Source organism: Anolis sagrei, chromosome 4 (genome assembly GCF_037176765.1).
Source record: "Anolis sagrei isolate rAnoSag1 chromosome 4, rAnoSag1.mat, whole genome shotgun sequence".
Classification (NCBI taxonomy): domain Eukaryota; kingdom Metazoa; phylum Chordata; class Lepidosauria; order Squamata; family Dactyloidae; genus Anolis; species Anolis sagrei.
The window spans coordinates 10,046,465-10,070,218 of record NC_090024.1 but is presented as its reverse complement, the minus strand read 5'-3'; the positions used below and the strand labels follow the sequence as shown (position 1 = coordinate 10,070,218).

General features: G+C 43.5%; 1 protein-coding gene across 1 annotated transcript in view; it reads right to left on the bottom strand.

The window, feature by feature from the left end:
* The window catches only part of PTP4A3 (protein tyrosine phosphatase 4A3), a 165,928-nt gene extending 142,633 nt beyond the window's left edge, over positions 1–23,295 (bottom strand). Inside the window, exon 1 of the mRNA XM_060775942.2 lies at positions 23,185–23,295. The gene's annotated coding sequence lies outside the window, so the exon portion shown is untranslated. The remainder of the gene's footprint in view (positions 1–23,184) is intronic.
* Between the last annotated feature and the right edge of the window lie 459 nt (positions 23,296–23,754).

Genomic DNA, 23,754 nt, shown 5'->3' with positions numbered 1-23,754 from the left:
GAATTCTTCTCCCACAAGGCGCACAAGGCATGCTCCAAAAGTATGCTTGCAGGCAGAACGAAATGGACCGAGCCCTGGGACATGGCTTGAATTTTTCTGCTCGATTAGCAGCAACGATGCCATCAATTTTGGAGTGAACGGGTTATTTGTTCTCCCTACGTCCCTGAAAAAGGATACGCGGGGACGGAGACGTCCTCTGGGCGCTTCACAAATGGCCACACCGACAACCCTGCAGGGTTTGTAAATGAGTCTCCAGGTGTAGGAACGAAATTAAGGCTGAGACCATTTCTGCTGCTGGAACAGAAGCATGACCAAAACGCACCCGGGAGACAAACAGCCATAGCAGAGGGTGACTCGGATACAGCAGAAATTACTCCACACAATATAAATGCTAATGGGTGAAGTGACTTCTGCCAGTTTCCAGACAACCATTGCTCTCCTTTTTTGCAAAGAGGTTATCTGCATACACCTTGAAATAGCTGGAAGTCAAGTCTACATGTTTTCATAACCATTGATGTTATTTGCTTTCAGGCACACTCTGGCATGGAGAGTGACATACGAGGGTTGAATGAAAAGTAATGCCTCCACCTTCATTACTTGGGTTTGGATATTTATTTGTCGTGTCAGGACAACCAGTCAAATTATATTACATTTCTAACAGAACAAAGCAAACAAACAGACAAAATACAAAACTTATGAGTTTGGTAGTTGATTAAATGTCCTTTTACCAGTATCTGGCTACTTGGAGTGCTTCTGGTGTTGCCGCAAGAAGGTCCTCCCTTGTGCATGTGGCAGGGCTCAGGTTGCATTGCAGCAGGTGGTCAGTGGTTTGCTCTTCTCCACACTCGCATGTCGAGGATTCCACTTTGTAGCCCCATTTCTGAAGGTTGGCCCTGCATCTCGTGGTGCCAGAGCGCAGTCTGTTCAGCACCTTCCAAGTCGCCCAGTCCTCTGTGTGCCCAGGGGGGAGTCTCTCATTTGGTATCAGCCATTGGTTGAGGTGCTGGGTTTGAGCCTGCCACTTTTGGACTCTCGCTTGCTGAGGTGTTCCAGCAAGTGTCTCTGTAGATCTTAGAAAACTATTTCTAGATTTAAGTCGTTGACGTGCTGGCTGATACCCAAACAGGGGATGGGCTGGAGATGTCTCTGCCTTGGTCCTTTCACTATTGGCTGCTACTTCCCAGAGGATGTCAGGTGGTGCAATACCGGCTAAGCAGTGTAATTTCTCCAGTGGTGTAGGGCGCAGACACCCCATGATAATGCGGCATGTCTCATTAAGAGCCACATCCACTGTTTTAGCGTGGTGAGATGTGTTCCACCACACTAAAACAGTGGATGTGACTCTTAATTAGACTTGGGTTTGGATGGGAATATTTTAATAAATCAAACGCAGAAATAATCCTTAGAATGTGCTCTTTAACTACCACTATTCACTTTTCTCCATAATCACCACAGAATTGGAGACATTTCTGCCAACGATGAACAAGTTTTCTGAAGCCGTCACAGAAGAAGTCGAGACTCTGTTTCCGCAACCAGCATCTCACAGTTCTCTCAACGTCTTCATCAGAAGCATAATGATCTCCTTGCAGATCTTCTTTCATTATCGGGAACAGATGGAAGTCAAACGATTGTACTGTGATCTGTTTTCACCATTTAATCTGAATTCCTATATTACATCATTATTCATATATGTAAGTGAATAAAAGTGAATAAACTGAGATGATCCTGATCCTGTATAATTGCTCTGTTCTCATGATATCTCCTGTGCCATTTATATTCCTATCCACCTTATTGAACTATTTACCCTTTAATCAATTTGCCTTTCCCCCCCGCCCTCCAAAATTGGTTCGCTGTTTATTGATACTTGTTTATTACTGTTATGCTGTTTGTGCTATTTTAATTGGTAATTTGCTGTTGTCGTTGCTTTTAATCTGTATGTTGCTTGGGCTTGGTCCTTTGTAAGCCGTCCCCTTGGGGAGATGGAGGCGGGGTAGAAAAATAAAGTTGTTGTTGCTGTTGTTCTTCTTCTTCTTCCTTCTCCTCCTCCCCCTTCTTCTTTGCTAAATCTGGACTGTATGGAGGATGTCATATGGTGGTGAGATCCAGTCTCTGAAGTTTCAAGTCTGTGTGCTTTCATTTCATGCATCAGCATCCTGGGTACCCATTGTGCACAGATCTTCCAATAGCTAAGCAAAGCAATAATGTGACCCATGCGTTCTTGTGAAATGTCGATTATGCTTGAAATCTCTCTCTGAGTGATACGACAATCGTCCTAAATCAATCTGTCAACCTTTTGCTTGTGAAACTTGGTGGTTACTGTCACAGGACGTCCAACTCTTTGTCACATAAGTCAGATGTTCCCAGCTCAACATCTTTAAACTCACTCGCCCAATGACGCACAGTACTCTCATCAACACAATCACCATAAAGAGCTTGCACTCTCTGATGAATCTCCTTTGGGGTGACACCTTCTGCTGTCAAGAATTCAATGGCTGCACGTTGCTTAAGTTGCATTGACCGACCGTCTGTGCAGGGTTCCATACTTCACACTTTAACAACACAACTGTTCAATGCTAAGGCTTCCCGCCAAAATGGAACTGTAGAGGAGAGTCTACTGAACAAGCCAGTACCTGCCGCATACAAGTACTGCGGAGCAGTTACGAAGGCGGAGGCATTACTTTTCATTCAACCCTCGTATCTTAGCAGAAGTTGGAAGGGCATCTTTCAATAGGACCATAGCTGTATATTCTTATATAGAAAAGGGTTGGATTAGATGGCCATTGAAGTTGTTTCCCATTTGGCACTCCACGTGTTTTGGACTTCAAGTCCCACAATTCCTAACAGGGTTGTTGTTCACCTACATCCAGACCAACATGACCCCTAGGTTGAGAAACACTGTCCTAAATGATACACGCCACAAAGATGGATAAAGAAGCCCTGCATAAATACAGGTTTTTGCATCACTGAGTCTCTTCCAGATCAATAAGTAAAGAATTGGTGAAGCACAATGGCGTACTGTGATTGTTGTATGCCTTCAAGTCATTTCCGACTTATGGCAACCCATAAGTCAGAAATGACTTGAAGGCACTCAACAATTCCTCGCTACTGTTGTTCAACCTTGTAATATCTGCAACCACCAGTTGTGGTGCACCAGCTGGATTTTGGCCTATAATTTCCAGAAGACTTTCTGGTTTGCTTACTTCCTTGGATAAAAGAGGCCGCATGTCCTGCCGAAGGGTTTTGTCATGTTTTGTCCATTCGCTTACCTTAAGGTAAGCAAACCTAAATAAGGAAAAGCCCTAGAGAGTTCAACTAGGTTTGCTCCAGGCTACAACTTCAAAGCATGCCTTTCTCAGCCTCCCATCCTTAATGTGGAAACAGTCTATTAGACACACTTGCTTTATGGACTACGAAGGTTTATCGTGATAAAGGATACACATACTATAATTTTACTCCAAAACACACCACACCAAAGAGCTTACAAGACTTCAAAATCTCACATGATGCTTGCAGGCTGCAACTCTACACTCACACAGTTGAACGGTGGTTGCATTACTCCACTTTTCAGCTTAATACTGACACTATGCAACCAAACAGGGTGTTGTCAAAAGCCTGCCTAAATAGTGGAAGGACAACAGGGAGAAATTAGGATGGTCTTCTGCTGCAGTGGCATCTACACTGCACTTCTACAGCCACTGAAAACTGCTTACCGGCTAAGTGGCTAAACCAGATCATGGTTGAGATTCCACATTATGCTTGATTGGGATTAAATCACACTCACATTATTATAGAAGTGGAAGTGCTGCAGCAGTGCTACTCAAAATGGGGTTCTCTTGATTGATACAACACCCCCTGAGCTCTGCGAGTGCAGCATTTTTCCAAATGAAGCACAGAGTGTTTAAGGAGCAGAACATCTGTAGGGATATCAAGGTGCTTGTTTATAAAGCTATTGTCCTCCCAACCCTGCTATATGCCTGCGAAACGTGGACTATCTACAGACGTCACATGCAACTCCTGGAACTATTCCATCAGCGTTGCCTCCAAACAATCCTGCAAATCTCTTGGGAAGACAAGCGGATAAATATCAGTGTGCTGGAAGAAGCAAAGACTACCAGCACTGAAGTGACGGTCCTCCGCCATCAACTTCACTGGACTGGCCATGTTGTCCAGATGCCCGACCACCATCTCCCAAAGAAGTTCCTCTACTCTGAACTCAAGAACAGAAAATAGAATGTTGGTGGACAGGAAAAGGTATTTAAAGATTACCTAAAGTCAACCTTAAAAACTCTGGCATAGACACTGAAAACTGGGAAGCCCTGGCCCTTGAGCGCTCCAGCTGGAGGTAAGCTGTGACCATCAGTGCTGCCTGCAACACCTCCCCTCTAGAATACACAGCTTTAAGAACAAGAAACCTCCTGAAAGCATGTGCGCCTGCCTGAAGCTAAGCATCTCTCCTCTAGTGTAAGAAACAGATTTAAGAACTTGCGTCCTTTAAAATCTTTTGAAAGAGTGCTGCAGCCAAGTGCCTCTACTCTAGAGGAAGAAACAGGTAAGAAGCTGTAGGGGCTCAGCCTGTAATTGTTTCTTTGCCACAGGCTTCAAAAGAGAATGATCATGAACCTACAGAGGTTCCAATGTCTGACTTAAATGATCAGGTTTCTGCTGACTCTCGGGGGTTTGTGAATGGAGATGAATGATGGTCAAGAGAATACAGTTAGCCAGAGTGAAGCTGAGGATTCTGGGATAGTTGGTTCACAAGGCACAGATGCCTTGTTGCAGGCTGAGAAAGAGGCCGGCTTCGAACAGTCAAGGTTAGACAGAGATGGCGAAAGGAATGTACTAATTGGCAAACTGAGGGAGGCAATCTTTGATCGCAAAGGGCAAATTTATCAGGGTTTAAGGATTATGGGAGGAGGCGCTCAGCAAGATTGAGAGAGAAGAGGGTTCAGGGAGAGGTTTCCCAAGGGAAACGGGATGCTTTTGCTATGGCTTTCTGAATAAATATAGGGCCTGTGAATCTGTACTCTTGAGTGAGTCCAATGTTTGGTTTTCATGCCTGATCCATATCTTCTTGTTCATGATGAGATTCATGTAAACTCCTGCTTGGAATTCATGTTCATGCTGAGATTTTTGTAAGTTGTTTGTCCTGGTTTCAAGCTCCTGCCTTTGGATTATTTGGTTCAAGTTTGCTTCTATTTCTTCAAGGGACTTTTGGCTTTATAGTCTTCTGGAACTGAAATACTTTATTCCCGTGGTCTTGTTGATTGGATTTTGTGACTATGGATTTTGACTGGATATCATCACATCGCTCAACTGATTACTTTGTGGGAATTTCCTTATACTTTGTTGGAATGCTTTTTACCCTTTTTGGTTATTGCTATAGTAATCTTCAATAAACTGCTTTGCTTATAAAGGACCTTGGTGTGCTTACTGGTTCAAAGGAGCCAACCTCAGCCTTGGTGTGCAACAGTAGCCTCCTTGTAGGGACCATGCACTTGCCTGCAGCTGAGCACCTCTCCTCTAGAGTAGAAACAGCTTAAATGCCTAAAATGATGGAAAGGGGAGCATGGGAAGCCCCCCACCCCTATAATGGGCCAATAGGAAATTGATCTTTCAGCACCCCAGAGTGTCCAAAAATGGACTGGGAGGCTCCCAAAAAATGGATCGGTGTCCCCACCAAAACGGGTCAAGGTTTACCCGGATTGCACAAACCTACCAAAAAGTCTGAGCCAGCTAAAAAAACATGATAGCCTTTCAGAATCAAATAATTTCCTTTAATTGGCAAACAGAAAAATGAATGAGAAATGCTTTGAACACATTTACTACCCAAACATGCGATGTATTGTTTCTTATAGGAAACAATACAACATTTCTATATCCCAGAGACAGCAATTCTGCTCCCTGCTAACTCTTACATAATTAACTGGGCAATTCAATGTCTATTGAATCGAAGACAGAAATCCTGTGAACAAAGATAAATAAAGCTTTTCAAGATCAGCCAGGTTTACTCCTCCCATTTTTAAAGTTTCAAAGAAGTTGGAGTCCCAGAATAATTCACACAGACAAGCTCTGAGATCCATTTTGCACACCAAACTGGATGTTGATTTCACAGATCCTAGAGAGACATTTTGCCTAACAAACAGCTCAAGCATGCCAATATCTATTACTTTTGTTTCTAGGAACAAGCTGTGTTTATTTACAGCCACAGATCCGTCTCCAAAACAGAGACAGAGGCTTCCTGGCAATTGCTACAAAATCCAGAAAGTGGGAACGAATGAGCATCTGGTGTGAAAAAGTTGCTGCACGATTGAACCAGTTTCAGCTGGAGATGGCACTGACGAACAAAAGCAAGACAGCAGCTGAATAACAAACCACCGGGCAGATAGACAATAGGTCTGTTCGCCTTTCAACAGAGAACAATGCACAATAATGTCAGATTCAAAACTCCTATGCAAAATCGCTTCTTCTTTGAAAAGCACACACCTTCATTTGTAAACACAGCTCACAACACGGCCAGCAACACTTTCCAATGAGAGAAATATCTGCAGAAATGGAGATAAGTTTCAATCACCAGGTCATCTTGAGATCTGCCTTCAAGCTCTGGAGTTAACCACGAGGGCAGAGTGCCACGGCTCAGCTAAGTGGCATGCACCAGCCAGCAGATTTAGTTGCTGTAATTGCAAGTCTTGGGATCTGGCTGTGAGATGATTTGCAGCAAAACATGTGGGTAAATAATACTTTGGGGATCAATTACTCCCCCCTTCCCATCAGTATTGAAGACTTAGCACTCTCCACATGAGAGCTGAAATCCCAACCCCCAGGCACACATGCAAAGGAATGAGATAAGAGCAAATAAATGGGCATAAGCAATTTCCATGTTATAACAGGAAAATCATAAAATGGTATGATTAACATGGTAGGCCGTCTAGTCCTAGCTTTCTGCACAGTGCAGAAAGTGCTGAGAATTCATCCTGTACATTTGTTGTTGTTCATTCATTCAGTCGTCTCCGACTCTTCGTGACCTCATGGACCAGCCCACGCCAGAGCTCCCTGTCGGCTGTCACCACCCCCAGCTCCTTCAAGGTCTGTCCAGTCACTTCAAGTATGCCATCCATCCATCTTGCCCTTGGTCGGCCCCTCTTCCTTTTGCCTTCCACTTTCCCCAGCATCATTGTCTTCTCTAGGCTTTGCTGTCTTCTCATGATGTGGCCAAAGGACTTCAACTTTGTCTCTAGTCTCCTTCCCTCCAATGAGCAGTCGGGCTTTATTTCCTGGAGGATGGACTGGTTGGATCTTCTCGCAGTCCAAGGCACTCTCAGCACTTTCCTCCAACACCACAGCTCAAAAGTATCAATCTTCCTTCGCTCAGCCTTCCCTAAGGTCCAGCTCTCACATCCGTAGGTGACTACAGGGAATACCATGGCTTTGACTAGGCAATGGATCTTTGTTGCCAGTCTGATGTCTCTACTCTTTACGATTTTATCGAGACTGGACATTGCTCTCCTCCCAAGAAGTAAGCGTCTTCTGATTTCCTGGCCACAGTCCTGTACATTAAGGACCATCTAATCTCTGTTTGAACACTTTCAGAGAAAGGGGAGCCTACCACACCTCAAAAAAAAGTGGGAAAAAGGTATGTTTAGGACACCTTTCCAGGAATCCTCAGGTTCTCCAACACAGTTCCATGATTAACTTTCACCGGATGCATTGGAGGATCATAGTGGTTCTCAACCTGTGGGTCTCCAGATGTTTTGGCCTACAACTCCCAGAAATCCCAGGCAGTTTACAAGTTGTTAGGATTTCTGGGTGTTGAAGGCCAAAACATCTGGGGACCCACAGGTTGAGAACTCTTGATTAAGAGGGAGACCAAGGTAATCAATCAACTACAATTTACGGCCCTAGAGGATAAATCCATTGAATCTAGTCCTGCCTTGTGATGCTGCAAAGGACATGGCTTTTGCTCTTTTGTGATAACCTTAAGGAATGTGAGAGAATGCTATCATTGTCATCTCCATCATCTCTTCTATATTTATACCACTTTACCATGATGTCATTTTAGAGGACCTAGAATAGTGCAGTGGTTGGATCTCTAGGTGGGAAGAAGTTCTCCAACTTCTTGCTGCCTTCTCCTAACCCTAACACCTGAACTCTTTGGGAGCCCTTTCTGGGAACATCTACAAACCTCTTGACCATTCGTCATTCTTCGTCTTCAGCTCTTCTCCATAGGAGGCCCTTGTTAGAACCATAGAATCCTAGAGTTGGAAGAGACCTCATGGGCATTCCAGTCCAAACCTCTGCCAAGAAGAAGGAAAATTGCATTCAAAGCACCCCGACAGATGGCCATCCAGCCTCTGTTTAAAAGCTTCCAAAGAAGAAGCCTCCACCACACTCTGGGGCAGAGTGAACAGCTCTCACAGTCAAGAAGTTCTTCCTCGTGTTCAGATGGAATCTCCTCTCTTGTAGTTTGAAGCCATTGTTCCATTGCGTCCTAGTCTCCAGGGCAGCAGAAAACAAGCTTGCTCCCTCCTCCCTATGACTTCTTCTCACATATTTATACATGGCTATCATGTCTCCTCTCAGCCTTCTCTTCTTCAGGCAAAACATGGCCAGCTCTTTAAGCCGCTCCTCATAGGGCTTGTTCTCCAAACTCTTGATCATTTTAGTCACCCTTCTCTGGACACATTCCAGCTTGTCAATATCTCTCTTCAATTGTGGTGCCCAATTGTTCCCACGGTTCTTCCTGAGCCATGGACATCTTTCAATACTTTTCTCCATCGGCCAATCTCTCCTGTGCCTCTCAGATTTTCTCTTCTCTCCATGTGTATTATTTAACCTCTACTGTTTAGTTTTTTTCATCCTCTTTCCTCTCTCTTTTTAGTAATCTCTTAAATCCACCACAATCTTCTCATGTCATTTCCAGATCCTGCCTCTTTTCTCCCAAATAGCCTGAGCACTGGGTGATACTCGATCTGTACAGCACTTTTGTCATTAGTCAGTACTGCAAGCATATTGTTAAATGTCATATTGCCATGCAGAGCCCACTTGTGCAAGAGTAGAAGAATACGGTACTCCTTCTTCCTGTGTTTTGGAGACAATGATTGACTCACCACACTGTAGCAGCCCAACACCATGCTAAATATCCACCTTGATCACACTTCCAACTTGACCTTATGGTTAGCCACATGTCTCAGATTCTTCTTCCACGTATTGTTGCCAAACCAGGTAGTCTTCCATTTGTTGCTGTTCTGTCTAAATAAAGATGCTTGCATTCGTCTCTAGTGAGCATCCGTTTGTTGTCTGCAGCTCAATTTATCATTCTATGCAGGTCATTGGGAATGTTATTTCTATTTCTGGACACATTCGCAATTCCTCCTGGATGTGTACTGTTTATAGTTCTAAGGATTGATGAAATGGATCCAGCCAGCTCTGCATGCATATGAGATGGCATCACAGCGCTGCCAAAAGGTTTCAGACTATCAAGAAAAATTATGTCCACAGCACATTTTGAATCCACAAAAAAGAACCGGAAGAATATTTCTCCATCAATATATCATTCTTGGAAAATCCATCCTGCACCTGTTCTTAACAGCATTGTTATCAATTGCTATGCTTTAAATCAGACATGGGCAAACTTCGACTCTCTAGGTGTTTTGGACTTCAATTCACACAATTCCTAACAGCCAAAATTGTGGGAGTTGAAGTCCAAAACACCTGGAGGGCTGAAGTTAGCTCATACCTGCTGTAGAGTAACATACACATTCCTAATAATAATCTATATAAATAAAAATATAATTTTCGTTTGTGGGATTAACAGAACTCAAAAACCACTGGACAAATTGACACCAAATTTGGACACAATATACCTAACAGTCCAATGTATGTCCTTCACTCAAAAAAAATATGATTTTGTCATTTGGGAGTTGTAGTTTCTGGGATTTGTCGTTTATGAACAATCAAAGAGCATTCTGAACCCCACCAATGATGGAATTGAACCAAACTTGGCACACAGTTCTCCTATGACCAACAGAAAATACTGGAAGGGTTTGGTGGACAGTGTCCTTTGGTTTTGGAGTTGTAGTTCACCTAGATCCAGAAAGCACTGTGGACTCAAGCAATGATGGATCTGGACCAAACTCTACATGAATACTCAATATGCCCAAATGTGAACACTGGTGGAGTTTGGGGAAAATAGAATCTTGACATTCGGAAGTTGTAGTTCCTGGGATTTGTAGTTCACATACAATCACAGAGCATTCTGAACCCCACCAACGATAGAATTGGGCCAAAACTCCCACACAGAACAGCCATGTGGGCCACAGCAATGCGTGGCAGGGGACGGCTAGTAATAATAATAATAATGACAAGAACAACAATAAGCAGGATTGCAGAGAAACAACAGAAAAAGCTGACACAATATGAGGATTTGAAGATCGAACTGCAAAGACTCTGGCACAAGCCAGTAAATGTGGACCCAGTGGTGATCGGCACACTGGGTGCAATGCCTAAAGACCTTGGCCTGCACTTAAACATAATCGGCGTTGACAAAATTACCATTTGCCAATTGCAGAAGGCCACCTTACTGGGATCGGCACGCATTATTCGCCGATACATCACACAGTCCTAGACACTTGGGAAGTGTCCGACGTGTGATCCAATACAACAGCCAGCAGAGTGACCTTGTTTGCTGTGGACTTGTCTTCTTGTGTTTCAAATAATAATAATAATAATAATAATAATAAATGGAACTTTGAAAAGGAGATGGAGGGCCTGATTCTTGCAGACTAAGAACAAGCAATTGAAACAAATGCCATCAAAGCCAGAATTGAAAAGTTGACAACAGATCCCAAGTGTAGACTCTGCAAAGAAGCAGATGAAATGATGGATCAAATACTCAGCTGCTGCAAGAAGATTGTGAAGACAGACTACAAGCAGAGGCATAATACCATTACTCTGATGATTCATTGGTACTTGTGCCACAAATACCATCGGCCTGCGACAAAGGACTGGTGGGATCACAAGCCTGAAGAAGTTACAGAAAATGAACACTTCAAACTACTTTGGGACTTCCGAATTCAGGCGGAAAAAAGTTTTGACCTCACAATCATAGAAAAATACAAAGTATGGATCATCGATGTTGCAATCCCAAGTGACAGCAGGATTGACGAGAAGCAAATGGAAAAGCTGACACAATATGAGGATTTAAAGATCAAACTGCTAAGACTCTGGCTCAAGCCAGTCAAGGGGGTTCCAGTGGTGATTGGCACACTGGGTGCAGTGCCTAAAAACCTTGGCCAGCACTTAAAAACAATTGGTGCTGCCAAAATTACCAGCTGCAGAAGGCCACCTTATTGGGATCTGCATGCATTATTCACCAATACATCACACAGTCCTAGACAGTTGGGAAGTGTCCGACATGTGATCCAATAAAAAACCTAGAATAGTGATCGTGTTTGCTGTGTACTAATCTTGTTGTGTTTCAAATAATAATAATAATAATAATAATAATAATAATAATAATAATGTTTTATTTATATCCCACCCCCTCTCCCAAAGTGACTTGGGACGGCTTACAACAGAGAAAACACAGAATGCATAATAATACTCAACAACCAAATTGACAATAGAATCTGCGAAGCCCACCTCCACCACGATGAACTGAACAACCTAAACTGGGCTTTGCAGGCCAATGGAGACTCCACCTCAGACATCAGAGGAGCTGCAAGACCGAGAACAAGCCACGAGAGTCAAGACAAAGATCCACCCAGAGGAAAAGTGTTCTTGTCATACATCAAGGGAACCACTGACTGCATAGAGAAGCTGATGAGGAAACACAACATACAAACTATCTACAGACCCACCAAGAAAATCCAACAAATGCTACGTTCAGCAAAGGACAAGAGGGATCCTCTCACCTCTGCAGGAGTCTCCCATATACCATGCAGCTGTGGACAAGTCTACATAGGGACCACCAAACGCAGCGCCCAAACACGCATCAAGAAACATGAAAGGCACTGCAGACTCCTTCAACCAGAGAAATCAGCCATAGCAGGATTCGATGCGGCTTACACAGGCCGAGGCCACAACACACAACATAACAATACAATCTAAGCAAATCAAACAATTAAAAACAGAATAAAACAAAGTAAACCAACAACCCTAAAACAACCCAAACCGACAAAATTCATCAACCAACAAATCAACAAACTGTAATATAGACTAAAATAAAACCAGACAATAAACATATTAATTATAACATCCAAAAAGCATCACAAAATTCCCAAGACATTAAGAAGATACCAGCAATATTCTAAAAAATTGGGCAATCCCCAACTGTAACTGTGTAGGACCAGCTGTAAAGAGATTCCTATTTCCCCATCCGGATTTGTCCAGAGCTGGGGGAAAGACTTGCAGCACAGGCACCACAGCTGTTGAAGGAATTGCAAGGGGTGGTATTTCTCCCCCTCAGCCCAGGAATGTGGAGGAAGTTGTGCGTTGACTACAGCTGCAAACCAGCCCTTGCAGTTCAAAGTGATGCCTTGCTTTTGAAATTCAGACTGATATGTGAGAACATTTGGCTGCGGGTCCCTCATGCTGCTGCTCTTGTACTTCCCTATTTGCCAACCGTACAGAGTGAACGGTACAAGAAAATACTATAGTTTCAATACTACAGTTATGGTCCTCCAGGTGTTTCAGACTTCAAGTTCCAGAAGCCATAGCCAATGTATTGTTGAAGGCTTTCATGGCTGGAATCACTGGGTTGTTGTTGGTTTTTCGGGCTATATGGCCATGTTCTAGAGGCATTTTCTGCTGACGTTTCGCCTGCATCTATGGCAAGCATCCTCAGAGGTAGTGAGGTCTGTTGGAATTGGAAAATGGGTTTATATATCTGTGGAATGACCAGGGTGGGACAAAGGACTCTTGCCTGCTGGAGCTGTGTGTGAATGTTTCAACTGACCACCTTGATTAGCATTTGATGCCCTGGCAGTGCCTGGGGCAATCTTTTGCTGAGAGATTATTAGATGTCCCTGATTGTTTTTCCTCTGTTGCTTTGCTGTTGTAATTTTAGAGTTTTTCAATACTGGTAGCCAGATTTTGTTCATTTTCATGGTTTCTTCCTTTCTGTTGAAATTGTCCACATGCTTGCGTATTTCAATGGCTTCTCTGTGTAGTCTGACATGGTGGTTGTCAGAGTGGTCCAGCATTTCTGTGTTCTCAAATAATCTGCTGTGTCCAGGTTGGTTCATCAGGTGCTCTGCTATGGCTGACTTCTCTGGTTGAAGTAGTCTGCAGTGCCTTTCATGTTCCTTGATGCGTGTTTGTCGAAGGCTTTCATGGCTGGAATCACTGGGTTGTTGTAGGTTTTTCGGGCTATCAAACGTGGCACACAGAATTCCCACAGAATCATAGAATAAAAAAGGGTTGGAAGAGACCTCATGGGCCATCCAGTCCAATCCCATTCTGCCAAGAAGCCGGAATATTGCATTCAAATCACCCCTGACAGATGGCCATCCAGGCTCTGTTTAAAAGCTCCCAAAGAAGGAGCCTCCACCACACTCTGGGGCAGAGAGTTCCACTGCTGAACGGCTCTCACAGTCAGGAAGTTCTTCCTCATGTTAAGATGGAATCTCCTCTCTTGTAGTTTGAAGCCATTGCTCCATTGCGTCCTAGTCTCCAAGGAAGCAGAAAACAAGCTTGCTCCCTCCTCCCTGTGGCTTCCTCTCACATATTTATACATGGCTATCATATCTCCTGTCAGCCTTCTCTTCTTCAGGCTAAACATGCCCAGCTCCTTAAGCCATTCCTCATAGGGCTTGTTCTCCAGACCTTTGATGATTTTAGACCAAGGGAAAATACTGGAAGGGTTTGGTGAGCATTGACCTTGAGTTTTGGAGTTGTAGTTCACCTACATCCAGAGATCACTGTGGACTCAAACAATGATGGGTCTTGACCAAAGTTAACACGAATACTCAATATGCCGAAATATGAACACCGGTGGAGTTTGGGGAAAATAGATCTTGACATTTGGGAGTTGTAGTTGCTGGGATTTATAGTTCACCTACAATAAAAGAGCATTCTGAACCCCACCAACGATAGAATTGGGCCAAACTTTCCACACAGAACCCTTATGACCAACAGAAAATACTATGTTTTCAGATGGTCATTGATGACCCCAATGCTACCCCCTTGTGAACCCCTCCCAGGAGTCCTGACCCCTAGGTTGAGAAAAGTTGACCTAGAGAATCCATGTTTGGGAACCAATGGAATAGATTCCCAATATGATCACATTAGGCAGGATGTATTACAACATTAGAATCATAGAATCAAAGAGTTGGAAGAGACCTCATGGGCCATCCAGTCCAACCCCATTCTGCCAAGAAGCAGGAATATTGCATTCAAATCACCCCTGACAGATGGCCATCCAGCCTCTGTAATGATCAAGAAACTCCCCTAAAACTCAACTGATTTCTCAATGCTAAACCCAAGAGTATATCAGAACCAGACTTTGGGAAAGGCAGTCTCACCCCATGGTAGTTGTTTGCTCCATTTTATCATCCAGTTGGTAAGACATAAATCTCAAAACAATTATAAACGGGTAGATCAGAGTGGCCTCTATGAACAAAATGAATTACAGACATATAAATCATGCATTATATAAATTAGTTAAATATTTTGTACGCACAACAAGGAGAATAGCAGGGGAAGTAAATCAAAGTTATCACTGATGGTTATTATGGAAATAAAAATGGCACATTGAAATTGCTGCCAGTGATGACTAATAGCCATCTATGAAAAATCCCCTGTCTTTGTTGTAAAACCCCCCCTTTTCTTCAGATTGTCCAGGCCAATTCTGCTGCTGGTCTCATTTCTAAGCTGCGGGGATGCCCAGCGTGTCTCCACATTTGCTGCCCCGATGCCAGCATCCAAGTCCTACTTAAATATAATCAGGTTTAGCATGGATGGATGGACTTTCTCTGGAGAGAGGGAAAGATCTACAGAGCCATTTTCTAGATCTGTTCAACAGACTGTTTAGTGCCAAAGAAGGTGGTCCTCTAATAAGCAGGCTCTCTCTGCAGTGGTTCTCAACCTTCCTAATGCCGCAACCCCTTAATACAGTTCCTCAAGTTGTGGTGACCCCCAACCATAACCCTAACATTATGAATTGCCATGTAAATAATGATCTGCAGGATGTATTTTCATTCACTGCAGCAAATTTGGCACAAATACCCGGTATGCCCAAATTTGAATACTGGTGGGGTTGGTGGGAGGATTTATTTTGTCATTTGGGAGTTGTAGTTGCTGGGATTTATAGTTAACCTGTAAACAAAGAGCATTCTGAACCCCACCAACAATGGAATTGAACCAAAGTTGGCACACAAAACTCCCATGGCCAACAGAAAATACTGGAAGGGTTTGGTGGGCATTGACCTTGAGTTTGGGAGTTGAAGTTCACCTATATCCAGAGAGCACTCTAGACTCCAACGATGATGGATCTGGACCAAACTTGGCACGGATATTCCATATGCCCAAATGTGAACACTCGTGGGGTTTTGGGAAAATAGACCTTGGGATTTGGGAGTTGTACTTGCTGGGATTTATAGTTCACCTACAATCAAGGAGTGTTCTGAACCCCAACAATGATAGAATTGGGCCAAATTTCCTACACAGAGACCCCCATGACCAACTGTAAATTCTGTGTTTTCTGATGGACTTTGGTGACCCCTCTAACACCTCTTCGTGATCCCTCCAGGGGTCCCGACCTCCAGGTTGAGAAACACTGCTCTATAGGATGAAGACCACTCTAAACAAGACACCAATTTGACCCACTCTTCTGTTTATTTATTTATCGTACTAGGAGCAAACCAAACAGTTCTATTGTATCTAAAAAGTAAACAACCCCCCCCCCCCAAAAAAAACAAGCACACACAAAAACACAAAGTTTGAAAACATGGCATTCTATTAAATGTCCTTTGACCAGTAGCTGATCACTTGGAGTGCCCCTGGTGTTGCTATAAGAAGGTCCTCCATTGTGCATGTGGCAGGGCTCAGGTTGCATTGCAGCAGGTGGTCAGTGGTTTGCTCTTCTCCATACTCGCATGTTGTGGACTCCACTTTGTAGCCCTATTTCTTAAGGTTGGTTCTGCATCTCGTGGTGCCAGAGTGCAGTCTGTTCAGCACCTTCCAAGTCGCCCAGTTTTCTGTGTGCACAGGGGGGAGTCTCTCATTTGGTATCAGCTGTTGATTGAGGTACTGGGTTTTGATTGAGGTTCTGTGTTCTTGCCTGCCACTTTTGGACTCTTGCTTGCTGAGATGTTCCAGTGAATGTCTCTGTAGATCTTAGAAAACTATTTCTTAAGTCGTTAGCATGCTGGCCGATATTCGAAAAGAGGATGGGCTGGAGATAGAATCATAGAGTTGGAAGAGACCTCATCGGCCATCCAGTCCAACCCCCTGCCAAGAAGCAGGAATTTTGCATTCAAAGCACCCCTGACAGATTTCAATGCCTTGGTCCTTTCACTATTGGTTGCTACTTCCCGGCAGATGTCAGGTGGTGCAATACCGGCTAAGCAGTGTAATTTCTCCAGTGGTGTAGGGTGCAGACACCCTGTGATAATGCGGCATGTCTCATTAAAAGCCACATCCACTGTTTTAGCATGGTGAGATGTGTTCCACACTGGTATGCTTACTCAGCAGCAGAGTAGCAAAGCACAAGGGCAGATGTCTTCATTGTATCTGGTTGTGATCCCCAGGTTGTGCCAGTCAGCTTTCATATGATACTATTTCTAGTGCCCAATTTTTGCAAGCAGTGCTTCTTGTAGGTCAGATAACAGTCCAGGGTAACTCCCATAAGCAACTCTTCTGATGAAAAAGTTCTGGAGACTGCCAATGGAGTATGTTGCTTGAGAAAACAGCCACATTAATGCTTGTGGAATTCCAGGTAAGGGGTGCTCAAATTGTATTGTCAAATAACCACCATTTGCTTCTGCAGACCTGCTCAAAATGGTGACCAGATGCTACAAGAGAGGAGATTCCACCTGAACATGAGGAAGAACTTCCTGACTGTGAGAGCCATTCAGCAGTGGAACTCTCTGCCCCGGAGTGTGGTGGAGGCTCCTTCTTTGGAAGCTTTTAAACAGAGGCTGGATGGCCATCTGTCAGGGGTGATTTGAATGCAATATTCCTGCTTCTTGGCAGAATGGGGTTGGACTGGATGGCCCATGAGGTCTCTTCCACCTCTTTGATTCTATGATTCTATTTGGAGAGAGGCTGGATAGTAAAACAGGTGCATCTGGTGCCTGTGTGGTTGTGGTCCATGGTGGGGGAAGTCTCTGAGAAATTGCACCTTGGTCCATGTGCAGCTTGTTCTTCAGGATGAGCCCATGAAATGCATACTGAAACATGTTTACTAATAGTTCCTTTGGCCATAGTGTCACTCAATGTCAAATTAAAATGACCCAAACACCATCTTACTGTACTTTGGTAACCTCTATCTTCAATTCCTTTTTTCGTTCAACTCAGAATACTACATAAGTAAAGGTTTTCCCCTGATATTAAGTCCAACTCTGGGGGTTAGTGCTCATCTCCATTTCTAAGCCAAAGAGCCAAAGAGTCGGCATTGTCCATAGACACCTCCACGGTCATGTGGCTGGCATGACTGCATGGAGCACCATTACCTTCCTGCTGGAGCAGTACCTATTGATCTACTCACATTTGGATGTTTTCAAACTGCTATGTTGGCAGAAGCTCATGCTGCTCCCCGTATTTGAACCTGCGATCTTTCGGTCAACAAGTTTAACAGCTCAGCGGTTTAACCCACTGCAACACTGGGGGCTCCAAATACTACATATTGTACATGTTTTAAATGAAACAATTTCTATGTTAACGTTATTTCAGTATTATTAAACCTTCTACAAGTTTGATATTCCTTATTTGGAATTCCAAAACGGTCCAAAATACAATATTGTTGACACAATTGACTGAGATAGTGATACCCTTACTTTCCCATGAGTCAATGTAAATAAACTTTGTTTCATGCACAAAATTATTAATAATATTGTGCCTAAAATTACCTTCAGCTAGGTCTATTAGGTACATGTGAAAAAGAAATTAATTCATGTTTAGGCTTGAATTTGCATATAAATCTTCAATAAATCTTATTATACAAGTACATGCAAATGTAAGTATGACTCTGAAAATCACAGAGTAGGAAGGAGCCTCATGAGCCATCCAATCCAACCCAAACCCAATGTAGGATCTCTGGCTAAAGCATTCCCAGCAGATAGCTGCCCAGCCTCTTTCTGAAGACGTTCAAAGGAGACATTACAATCTCTCCAGCCAATTAGTTCCATTGCTGAACTAATGTGGCTTTCATGACATTCATACTTAAAAGAAGTCAAAATCTACCCTCCTATAACTTCAAACCTAGTTCTATCCTTTGGGAGAGCAGAAAACAGGCCTCCTACTCTATGTGATATCTTTTGAGGGACCTAGAGAAGGCCATCATAGAATTCTTTAGAATTGCTATATGTTGCAAATGACCTGAAAGGACGGAACAACTATCAAACATATTTCCATTGTTTGACGGTGGAATATGCTGCTTTGGAATGTGATAGAGCAGGGGTCCCCAAACTACGGCCCACGGGCCACTTCCGGCCCGCCAAGGGCCCTTATCCGGCCCACGGAGGAGGAGCGCCCCCCCCCTCACAGTGCCCCTCCATTGGCTGGCTCACCTTATCCGTCAGGTCCAATGGGCAGCCAAGGGCAGCTGCTCCACATGGCCTACTCGTGAGTAAAGCACCTCATGAGGTTCTTTACACACAAGTAGGCCGCACGGGGCTGCTCCTCCCTTGGCTAGCTCACGCTATCCGTCAGGCCCGATGGACAGCGTGAGCCAGCCAAGGGAGGCTGCCCCGGTGCTCCATGCAGTCATGCCGGCCACATGACCGTGGAGGTGTCTACGGACAACGACTTAGAAATGCAGATGAGCACCACACCGAAGAGTCAGACACGACTGGACTTCATGTCAGAGGAAACCTTTAACCAGGAAAATTGTGGAAGATCCAGGGTGGGAGAAAGAACTCTTGCTGTTGGAGGTAGGTATGAATGTTTCAATTGGCCATCTTGATTGCCATTTCATAGCCTGACAGGTTTTAGGGAGAATCCTTTGTTGAGAGGTGATTAGCTGGCCCTGATTGTTTCTTGTCTGGAGTTCCCCTGTGTTTTGAGTGTTGTTCTTTATTTACAGTTATAATTTTAGAGTTTTTGAAATACTGGTAGCCAGTTTTTGTTCAGACTAGAAATGCTCCTGGAATTACTGCCTAAAGAGGGCTAGAAAGAACCCCCTCTAAGGGCCCTTCCACACAGCAAAATAAGAAATGTGCAATGTGCATAGCAAAATTTTTATTGATTTTTTTTTTTTTAAAAAAACTATAGTCCGGCCCTCCAACGGTCTGAGGGACAGTAAACTGGCCCCCGGTTTAAAAAGTTTGAGGACCCCTGTGATAGAGTCTCCTTTTGGGGGGTTTATAAACAGTCTGGATGGCCATCTATTGGGGGTGCTTTGATTGCATATTGCATGGCAGTATGGGGGATTGAATGGCTCTTGCAGTCTCATCCAATTGCATATAACTACAACCTCAGAGGTCTTTAAACATAAGATGCTCCAGTGCAGTGATTTGTGTTCTGGACTATGACTCCGGAGACCAGTTTCCAATCCCTGCTCAGCCCGACAAACCCACTGGAAGGGACTTGTGCAAGTCACACTCTCTCAGCCTCTGAGGAAGAAAAAGGCAAATACTTTCTAAACAAACATATTAGGTAGACTCCATGATAGATTGACCACATGTGTATGGATAGTGTCTTCAAGTCACCTGTCAATTTATGCTAATCCCATGAATTTTTATATCGTTTTCTTGTACAAAGAATCCTCTAAGATGGTTTTGTCACCCCCTTCCTCTGAAATAGATTACTCACTGGATTACTCACTGGAGAATCATACAGGGAGCACACCACCCCTCTGTTATGCCAGCTCCACTGGCTGCTGGTCCAACTCAAAACTGCATTGTCTACAGTGTAGATGCAACCCAGGTAATAAAAACAGCTCCTGGCTACAAAGGGCAGCCATGCAAAGCAGTGCCCTTTCTATGTATCCATCCATCCTCAAGGTATCTTGGAGATGGGACCCAAGTCTAAACATTTATGTTTCACATGCACTTTATACGCATAGCCTGAAGGTCATTTTATACAGAATACTTTCAGTAATTATGTACGTGAAACAGTTTGCATACACTGAATCATTAGACAGCAAAAGGCGCCATCTACGCCATTAAATAAATGCAACTTGACACTCAATGCTATAGGATAGTGCGAATTAGTCTTCAGCCTTCTCTCTGCCAAAAAGTGCTTGTGTCACCACCGTGCTGTAACTCCCAGGATTCCAAAACATTGAGACACGGCAGTTAAAAGTGGTGTTAAACTGAGTTAATTCTACAGTGTAGATGCAACCAAGGACAGCACTCTCTACGCATCTGAAAGGATGTCATAAAGAAGAGGGAACAGGCTATGAGCCAGTTAGGACATTAAGATAGTCCGGGGAGGCCCTGCTCTCAATCCCGCCAGCCTCACAAGCACAACTGGTGGGGACGAGAGACAGGGCCTTCTCAGTGGTGGCCCCTCGGCTGTGGAACACCCTTCCCGCAGACATTAGATCGGCCCCCTCCCTGCTGGCGTTCAGGAGAAGAGTGAAGACCTGGCTCTTTGAACAGGCGTTTAATTAAGCAGTGCAACCAATTGATTGATCTTGGAACTTGGAATAATGGACGAGGAGATCGGATTATGACTTTACTGATGAGACGTGATGGATTAGTTATATGGATGTATTGATGTTATATTGATGTACTGATGTATTGTTATATTGAGGTAGTTGCCTTAGTTACTGTTTTAAATGCTAATGTTGTGCACTTTGTATATTGACCTGGCTGTAAACCGCACTGAGTCGCCTACGGGCTGAGAGAGTGCAGTATACAAACAAAGTAAGTAAATAAATAAATAAATTTTCTGCTGCCCTGGAAACTAGGACTCAATGAAGCAATGAGTTCAAATGACAGGAAAGGAGATTCCACCTGAACATGAGGAAGAACTTCCTGACCGTAAGGAGAACTGTTCACCAGTGGAACTCTCTGATTTGGAGTCTGGTGCATGCTCTTTCGTTGGAGGCTTTTAAACAGAGGCTGGATGGCCATCTGTGGGGGGTTCTTTGACAGCATGGCAGGGGATTGGACTCGTATTATTCTATGATTGCATCTACATGGAAAAGTCCTTCTTCTCTGAGGCCACCATTCAGCTCATAGAATCCAAGTGCCCTGCAAAGCAGCAGAGAAGGCAAAGCAAAGGCGGTGATGGCTTCTCTCTCCAAATTATCCCCAGTTCATTGGATCCCCACCTATGCCTTCCCCTTCCCTATATCATCCTCCACTTCTCTCCATCTCCATTTCCCCCAAAAGATCCCCTTTTGGCAAACCCATCCAGGATTGCAGGCGGGGATCTCGCACGTGCAGCCAAGGCAAGGCAGCAGCAGCCCTGCCCCTGGATGCATGCAGCGAACCACGCCAGGCACGTATCACACATAAAGGCACCCAACAGACATGCACAGTCCTGTATATTGCATACAATCCTGCATATACATACATATAAACACACAAAGAGTGTCTCGAAAAATATATACAATCTTACCACGCACGTCTTGCACATAAAGGCACCCATTGGAGACATGCACAATTCTGCATATTATACACACATACACACAAAGAGCATCCCAAAATGTATACAGCCTTAAAAGACATGTATTGCACAAAACGACTCCCATGAGATGCTTGAATCGTATTGCATATTTTATATAGATATATTATGCACACAAATACACATATATATAATAGACTCTCAGTTATTTATATAATATAAAATATAAATAATTAAAAATAGACTCTCCGGCCTATTTTGAATAGTAACTCTCAAGCAAACAGAAACTACATTTATCCAGCATCTACCAATCCTCATAGGTGGCGGTTAACTCACACGGACAAACACTCAGAGGTTGTCTCCAAAAATGTATACATCCCTGTTTAAAATAATAATTATATATATATATATATTGCATCCAGCCCCCTCAAACAATGTATTCACCCTTAACAGCTTCTTATTCGGACATTTTTATTTGCAATAATGTATATACCATTCAATTTCAGGAATATTATTTTCTCATTTCTCTTCCTTAATGTGTAACAACTTTGATTCTGTATATATTCATTTTTTGCCATTTTTATTTCAAACAATATATGCAACCTTAACAAGTTCTCATTCAGGAATATTTGTGTTTTTCTCTCTGAATAATATATATATATATATATATATATACACACACACAAACACACACCTTTATCAGCTTGTAATTTTGTGTGAAATGCATTTTTTCCAGAAACAATGTATACACATTTAACAGCTTCTAATGTTGTATTTTGATTTTTTTTTCAAACACCCTTTAGCTTTTAATTCTATAATTTCTGCTTGCAACCCACTCAAACCTGCTTCAAAATCAGGATTTTTTTTTTTGCAATTTTGAAAAATTCAGGAATATGTATTTTTCATATTTATTTTAAAATAAAGTATGCACTTCACCCTTTAGACAGCTTCTAATTCTATAATTTCTGCTTGCAAATCCCTCAACCCTGCTTCAAAATCAGGATTATTATTTTTTTGCAATTTTGAAAAATTCAGAAATATGTATTTTTCATATTTATTTTAAAATAAAGTATGCACTTTTTTAACCCTTTAGACAGCTTCTAATTCTATCATTTCTGCTTGCAAATCCCCCTCAAAGCTGCTTCAAAATCAGTAATTATTTCTTTTTTGCAATTTTTTGTAAAAAATCAGAAATATATATTTTTCATATTTATTTTAAAATAAAGTATGCACTTTTGAAATTCTGGATTATTATTATTTTTTTGCAATCCCCCCGCCCAAATAATCCCCGTATTAGCTGCAAAAGGGTGCATATATGTGTTTTTTGGGAAGGAGGGGCTCCTAACACATATATGTATATATTTGCATGCATGCATATAGATATAAATATATATGCTATTGCAAATGCAAAGCCAAATAAAAAGAAAGGGGGTAAAAAAAACCCCCACTGACCTGCTTTGCTCGCCAGCTTCCTGCAGCTCACGCCTGCAAAGCCCCTGCAAACAGGGAGACACAAGAGAAAGGGAAGAGACACAGAGAAAAAGGGAGTGCGCATGCGCGGGGGAGAGGCGCGTGGCTTGCCCTGGCGTGCGCCTTGTGCGCAGGCGCGCGCCTTCCTCCCCAGCGGAGGAACAAGGCGAGGGAGCGCGCGAGGACAAGGGAGAGCCCGGCCCAGCCAATCAGAGCGCGCTCCCCGGCCCTGGCGTAGCAACGCCTCCTGGAGTGGCTCGCGCTCTCCCTGGACGGGAGGGGGGGAAGCGGGCAGCCAATCAGAGCGCGCGTGTCTTCGCCCTGGCTCAACAACAACGCCTCTCTCGGCTGCCTGCCTGGGGCTGAAGGAAAGGAATCCAGCCAATCAGAGTGCGCGTCTCTTCCAAGCCGCTTGACGCCTTGGAGGCTCTCCCAGCCCACAAGCAGAAGGGGCGGGGCTAAGGTTCAAGCCACGCCTACTTGATATATGAAGAATGGGAAGAAACGATACGGGGCGGGGCCTGAACTTGAGGAGCAGGAGCGGCACCCAAT